At 33.6% G+C, this 7,834-nt stretch overlaps 1 pseudogene; it reads right to left on the bottom strand.

Moving 5' to 3' along the window:
• Nucleotides 1-212: 212 nt before the first annotated feature.
• On the bottom strand, nt 213-6,872 carry LOC148202110 (uncharacterized; annotated as a pseudogene).
• Between the last annotated feature and the right edge of the window lie 962 nt (nt 6,873-7,834).

Raw genomic sequence — 7,834 nt, 5'->3', positions numbered from 1 at the left:
GGGAGGCGCGATGGTGGAGACAAGTACCGTGGCGGCGGTGATGGGAGGCTCGCCGATCTAAGGCGTTTGGCGAGCAGAGAAGATGGTGCCTTGGATATGATCGGAGGTTCACCGATCTAAGAGTTGAACGGAGTTCCTTGGCGAGGTGGCGGCGAGGTGGTGGCGAGGTCGCGGCGAGGTTGCAGCGAGGTTGCGGCGAGGTCGCGGCGAGGTCAGGCGAGGTCGCGGCGAGGGCGTCCTGCAGCGGTGGCGTTGGCAAGCAACAAAGAGGTGTCGGCGAGGCGTCCTGCAGCAGTGGCGAGCAACCTCCCTTCTTCCCCAAATCTTTTCTTCTTCCCTAAATGCTCATTGTATCAAAATCCATACTTTTTTTCTCTGTTGTTTTGGGAGCAATTTTGTTAAGGTTGGTGTAGTTGATTTTTCTGTGTTGTTATGATATTTGGTTCTATGTTCTGAGATTTGGTTCTCTGAAAGGGAAAAAAATTCAATAACCCTTTGTTATTCTGATATTTGGTTTTGTGTATTTCTTCTGATATTTGGTTCTCTTCTGATATTTGGTTTTGGTTCTGTGAAATGGGAAAAAAATTCAATAACCTTTGCTTGTCTGAACTGTGCAACGAAGAGGTAGAAGCGGATTGTTTTGAAAAAAAAAATACGCAATTGCCTCGGTTATTTTAGAATCGAGGCATCATTTGTATCTTTTTAACCCGGTTCAGAACTAAGACATAAAGTCACCCTTTTTTACACCGTCCGAATATGACTCGGTTGCAGAACCGAATCCTATTTACAAAATCAACCGATGCTATTTCCTTATCGTGTACTAGTGACATTCATCTTTGCTTGGAGAAAAGAAACACGCGTGCTTCAGCATTGGGAGAGGACATTTATTTTCATGAGGCACACATGGTGATTTTTCGGGAGGTGCATAAAAGTTTTCTTTTACATATTGTAATCATGCTTGGATGAGAATGATTTTTACATTCCAGTTGTTTAAATACAAAAAGTGAAGGAGCTGCTGGTTTGGAAGTTAAATTCAATGAATCATCATTCACATTTTTCAATGTTCATCATTACTTTTCTTTATATCTTTTTGCCGTGGTGAATGTGTGGTGATAGATGACCACAATGAGCATTAATTTTCCTTAGCTAAACATTGCATTTGTCATTTGCCATTGAGCTTTGTCCCTGCTGCACGGTGCTTGCTACCACATATTATATTATATTATATTATATTTACTCTTATTTTGCTAGGAGAAAAGGACAATTGTTCACGGCATGAAGAAGTGGTGCAGCACCGTGATTTCTTTCTTTTAAATTTGGTGCATGGTGATTATCCTAGAAAGAAGAGGAAAGGAGGTGCAGCCGCAAGGTGGATGGGAAATGGAGAAGGGAGCAACTCGGTCACGGCCATAATAAGGTGCAGCAGCACGCACAAGGTGTGCATGGCCTGGAAGAGGCTCTCGTTTCTTTCTCTTCCAGCAGCTCTCGGATTTTTTTAATTGGAAAGAAAGAATCGGTGTCACGGCCTGGAGAGAGCACACGTCCAACTTGGAGCAGCGTGTGTGCACGATAATTCATAGCTTTGCCTTCTTTTAGAAAAGTATGGATGGTGATTTTATTTAGAAATGCTGATTATTTTTGCTGGGAGCACCACACGATCTTGTGGAGAACTCTGGAGCACATTTCATTTTATTTTCATTTTGAGAAAAAGGCAAGAATTGACTTTTCTTTGAGAGCATGGTGATTCATTTTGGAAGGGGCATGACTGCTACGTCGAGTATTGTTCCATCCAAGCACAAGCGGTGATTTATTTTGAAGAAAGGGTTATTCATTTTTCTCGAGGAAAACGCTTATTTTCATTTTGGAGTGCTTTTCTTTCATTTTAAATGGAGTGGTGATTTTATTATGGGCCATTCATTTTGCTTTTTTCTAGAAACAGTGATGTTTTCAATTTTAGGACATGCTGTTACGTGTTTATTTATGAAGTGTTAATTTCATTTTAGAGTTTCTTTGAGTTTTAATTGGAGAAATAGGAAGAGCATACATGGTGGCATTTAAAAAGGATTGACGCATTTTTTAGCTAAGTGATTTAATTTTATCTGTTGCATTTTACTGTTCATTTTGTTTTCAAGTGTTGTTTCAATCTTGGTTTGCTTTTATTGATGCTTCTACCGTGGTGTTTAATGTTTAAGTTCATTTGGTGTATTCAATTAAGTTGTGGTTACTTTTTCTGCGCGTTTACCGTTCCCACGTTTTGTTTTCAAATCCTGATGAATTCTGCATTTTCTGGTTTTACTACTTTTAGACCATTTGGTCTCTGATTGTGCCGTTCAACTTGTCTTAGTTTCCTATCCGTTCAGTTTATTATTTTCGTTCATTATGTTGTTTATTTTGTTCAGCTTCTTTATCTTCCTGCATTTCCAATTTCCTCATTTGCTTTAGAGACCATTTGGTCTAAATGTAGAATCGTTGGGTCATCTGTAGGATTGTTCGGTCTTCATGCTTTGTTCATTTATTTCAATGTTTTCAATTATGTTTGGTTGTATTTAATTTTCAGTTCTAATTTAGTTCATTTCTAATCACAAAAAAACAATTCCAAAAACCCCCCACTACGTGTTTGACCTAAGTCTCGAACCACATTTGGTCCTTGAGAGACGACCTAGGAGTCACTTCCTAGCACTATACTGCATTTTTAATGCACATCAAATTTGTATGGGTCGTGACAGCCCCATCACTCATGTAAGCAAATAACAATGGTACTAATATTAATATCTCATTATGTTATTGTATCATTCCCTAACATTGCTTTTAATGTTTGAACAGGAAGAATTTTCTACGAGACTTTCACAGATTAGATCCGAACATGGGTCAGCTCCTACACCAGATGATGCGACTAATGAGGACGATGACATCTGTAGGACATAGTGTTGGGTCGATGTCGTTGGTGGGAAGAAAAAGGGACGAGTGTACGGTGCAGGACAACTTGCTGCAAACTATACAACATCAAGAGGAGGTACTCTAAAGCACCAACCTTCTTCTTCCAGAACTACTGCTGAAGAGACCATCGAGCGCTTGACACAACTACTACAACAACGTGACCAGGAAAATCATGATTTGAGAGAAAATTACAATGACTTGAGAACCGAGTTTACAAACTTCAAGTCCCTGGTCATGAGAGTGTTGCCTGATGCTTCAGACATTCATTCCACTGTCCCTCCAACTCAACCACGACCCTCCCCGTCACCTGTTGTCCCTCAGCAACCGACATCAGTCCAGCCCACACCAGTCCAGCCCACACCAGTCCAGCCATCTACAGAGCAACAAGATGATGAAGATCATTATGATGATGAATATGTAGATTATTAGTTTTATTTTGTTATTGAACATAGTTGTTAGAACATTTTTGATGTTACATTATGATTCTCTTACATTACATTTTCTAGATGAACAATTGTCTTATGTTTTATGTTTAATGTTTCATTTACAAATACAAGTTCTTAAATTTCAACAATACAAAAGATGTTATTATATTGTTGTTTACTCTATTAATGATTGGATGACTTTGGAATGCATATTATGGAGGTTTGTCTGTGGTTTGAAATTGTTATACAGGTTTGTCTGTGATGTGAACATGTTATGCATGTTTGTGTGGTTGGATAACAAATACAAATATCACTTAATTCTGTCTGGTTCTTACCGAGGGCTTTCGCCCTTCGGTAATTACAGAAGGCTTTAGCCCTTCGGTAATTACCAAGGGCTAAAGCTCTCGGTAAATGTTAGCGACAAGGAATTTATCGATGGTATTTTGACTATCGATAAGCCGTCTGTAATTACCTTGTACCGAAGGTTTCTGGCTATTTTCGAGGGCTTTTGGCCTTCGGTAATGCCCTTCTTTTTTGTAGTTATGATATTTAATGATATGAATTTCATTTATGATTGATGATTGCATTGTTTGAATTATGACATTTGTCTGTATTGTCTGAATTGAGACATTTGTTTGTATTGATCGTATTATTAGTAGGTTCATTGTAGTGGATAGGAAATGTTATCTACTACACATGAACCTGTTGTTGAATTTATCGATGAAATTATTGACGGATTAGTTCATTAGTAATGTAATCGTTTTCATGTCATTATCGGCGAATCATGATCATCGATAATTATCGAAGGGTGACAGTCATTGGTAATTACCAAAGGGTGACAGTCGTCGATAATTACCGACAGTCATGATCCATCGGTAATTATCGACCATCATGATCTGTCAATAATATTAGCTTGTTTTGTCACGTCATTATAAATAGATGATGGTTCTCGATAATTATTAACAGTTTGATGTCGTCAATAATTACAGACAATCTTAATCTCTCAATAATTACCAACAAAATATAGGTCATCAGTAATTATTGACGAACAGGTCATCGGTAACCAACGACCATGATCTGTCGAAAATTGACAACCATGATTTGTTAGTAATTATTTTCGATAAGATATTTATTGTAATTACAGTTTTCAACTCTACACGCGGCCAATTTCCATAAAACTTATTTCATTTTATGGGAGTGGAAAATATGAAACTGTGGACAGAGTGACAAGATAGTCGAACAAATAGGTTTAAATGAACATTCAGAGCAAAAAAAAGAATTACAGTGAGATTAACTAAGAATCCATATAAAATAGAGATAGAAAACAACTCGTAAATTTATCATTCAATATACTTAGGCGATAAAATAATATCGGTGAAGCATATTTTTTTTTATCTTTCCATTTTACAAATATGTTATTGAGAATTGAATTTTATGTAATACTAATTATTGGAATGGAGATATACTATTTAGTTAAAAGTCATAACTAACAACTTTACTTTAAGATATTGTAAAATTTAAACATCATAATTTGATTTTGACTTAGTTCACTCTACCTTTATACAATTCAAATAATCTATTTCAACAAATTACCTACCAAAAGTCAAGCTTTTAACATTCAATCTAACACCAATATTTATATTAAGTGTTTGTTATTAAGCCACATCAAAAGTTGAACCTGAATCACTTTTAATATTTGGCACAAGTAACTATTTTAATTATGATTAAAAAAATATTAATTATCAACGCATAATAAGTAAATTAAAGAAATATAAAATAATTAAAAACGGTCTAAATATTTAATATTACATACTACATTAAATACAAAAAATAGGCAACAACATTCTCAAAGTTGATAAATAGTACATTTATCCAAAATCATACGCTTAAGAATATGGGGCATTAACTCTCTACCTAGAGACTTCCCAAAGACTAATTCCAAAGTCCTCATCTACGATGAAGTGATAAGAAGTTTGTTCCTTCCTGTAATAAGACATTATGTACAAAATTTATAATCATTTAACTTCACTAAATAATTGTGAATTATAATTATGCATATGCTTTCAATACTACAGGCAAAATAATGTACACAATAAAATAAATTCGAAGAATATTCATATAAATTAATTATACAAGTGTGAACACATAAATTTATTTATATGCTGTGGTGACATCAATAGAAATTATATTACTATTTTTTAAAATTTATAAAACTGAAAGAAGATTGAAGGTCAACAACCAAAATAATTATTCTTCATATATGAACTTATAACATATAAAATAGAAAATTTGTTATCCATAATATTGTAAGACAAATTATAATCATACCTTTCCATGAATAATTTTTATTGAAGTTATCATCTTGATCACTGTCTTTATCAACTTCATGAAAAAATATAGTCTTTGAAGACGTATTTAATTTCATTAGAGATTCAAATTTCTTTTACTCTTCTAATGTCCATGACTGTGAAAATTCTTCTTCCATCTCATCAAACTTTCAACTTGAAAATGTTGCGCCAATCTCCAATTTCAAAAGTTCTCTTGCCTCCTTAATGCGCAGTTTAACACATTCATCTGATCCTGAATTTGTACAGTAACATGAGTCAAGCCTACCTTCCCCAATACCTTCTTTGCGGTTTTCAATAATATTAGGCATTGGCCAAACTTGAACACCTTACCACTTTGAATCATCATTATTTACATTTGTTGTGCCTTCCCACTTAGGAACTTCAGCTTGAAAACGAGATCCAATAGGAATAGCTGGCCTTGTAATTTCATTATCCCCTGATAATGACTTGTTATCTGTTTGATGCAGCTCAATATCTTCATTTTCTAAGTATGAAGAATGTGAAATTTCATTTGACTTATTAAAATTCGTATTGAGCAATGGTTCTAGAGCTTTTGAAAATTTCAAAGTTGATTTCTCCTTCATTGTTGTCTTAGTACTATTAGTAGTAGCAATCACCAAACATTTGCGATAACTTTTCAAAGAGTGTTGTTTCAATGGGTTTGACCCTTCAATAAAGGTGTCAAAGACACATAAGTGAGGACAACATTGACTATAGTTAGTGCAATATTTTATTTTATCATCTAGGACTCCATTTTCATTACCATGTTTCTTTCTATTGATGTGTCCATGGACAACACTTTCATGAGATCTCATATATTTATCAAATTTCCTCTTCTGGAAACAAGAGAACAACATTTTAGTAAAAAGAACAATACTATTAAAAGGATAAAAAAAAGTCTATCAAATTAATGAAATTTTACATTTCCAATTGAGAATTCAATTTGAAAAATCATGAGAAAAATTAATATCTTAAAACACTAATTTCGAATTAATTGAGAACATAAGTAGATTTAAGGTTATTGAGTGTATAAAACACTTAGTACAATTAAGGTTGTGTAAAATATAAGTGCAAAATACCATACAATAGGATAAATAAATATTGAAATAGTACATACCACACATTTTGCATTAGGATTCAAAAGTATGTGAATCTTATCCATTATACTTTGAAGTCTTTGATAGAAGAATGATGAAAGAATTCAAAGCAAATTCTTATAACTCAACTTTTTTATATACCTGCCATATGAAGGAAAAATTCATGCAATAGTAATAAAAGATAAAAAAAAGTACAACAATGGAAGAGTGGAATCAAATAAATTTATACATTTTGAGACGTGTTACTAATGTAGGTATGTTGATACATATCTAAGAAATGTTGTTGATACAAATATGAGAAATAATATTGTTACATATCTTAGAAACACGATCATATATATTTAAATAATGTTATTGATTTGGAAGACAAGATTGTTACAAGAGTGTTATTCGATGTCCATTGAAAATAAAGAGATTTGGTTGCCTTTTATATGAATCCATTGAAAACATGTCATGTGCCATTGTTTTAGCTCATAGTCGAACTGAAGATGAAAAAAGTAAGTGCCACCACCTTGGAACTACACTATGATTATTGCCCCGTTTTGAAGGAGGATGAAGCCATTTACTAGAGGTGATTAGTGGTACTTAGTCTCTTTATTTCCTATGATTAAATGCAATTACTCTATCAACTAAAGCAATTTCACATTACATGTTTTTCATTGGATGCAATTAAAAAGAGATAACCCCCTCTTTTTTAAGGGAATCGAAGCAACACCCTTCTTACAAATCCAATAGAAACTAATATTAGAGATATGATAAATATTTTTACAATTTTTAAAAGAACTCTTTTACAAACGTGTGATATGTTGTATTTAGAGATATGATAAACATTATTATTATATATATGATAAACGCTACTAATCTAAAAAATAGTGTAATAATGGATTACACAAATGAAAAACCCTCTTGTTACCTATCTTAAAAATATGTTATTATTATATATATGAGAAACCTTACTCCTTCGAAATAAAGAAAGGTTAATATCACATAACAAATAAATTATATATATATATATATATATATATAT

Source organism: Vigna umbellata, chromosome 3, assembly GCF_029865625.1.
Source record: "Vigna umbellata cultivar VRB3 chromosome 3, Vumbellata_1.0, whole genome shotgun sequence".
In the NCBI taxonomy this organism is placed as follows: Eukaryota; Viridiplantae; Streptophyta; class Magnoliopsida; order Fabales; family Fabaceae; genus Vigna; species Vigna umbellata.
The sequence above is the reverse complement of the archived record's forward strand: the minus strand, read 5'-3'. Positions and strand labels throughout refer to the sequence as shown.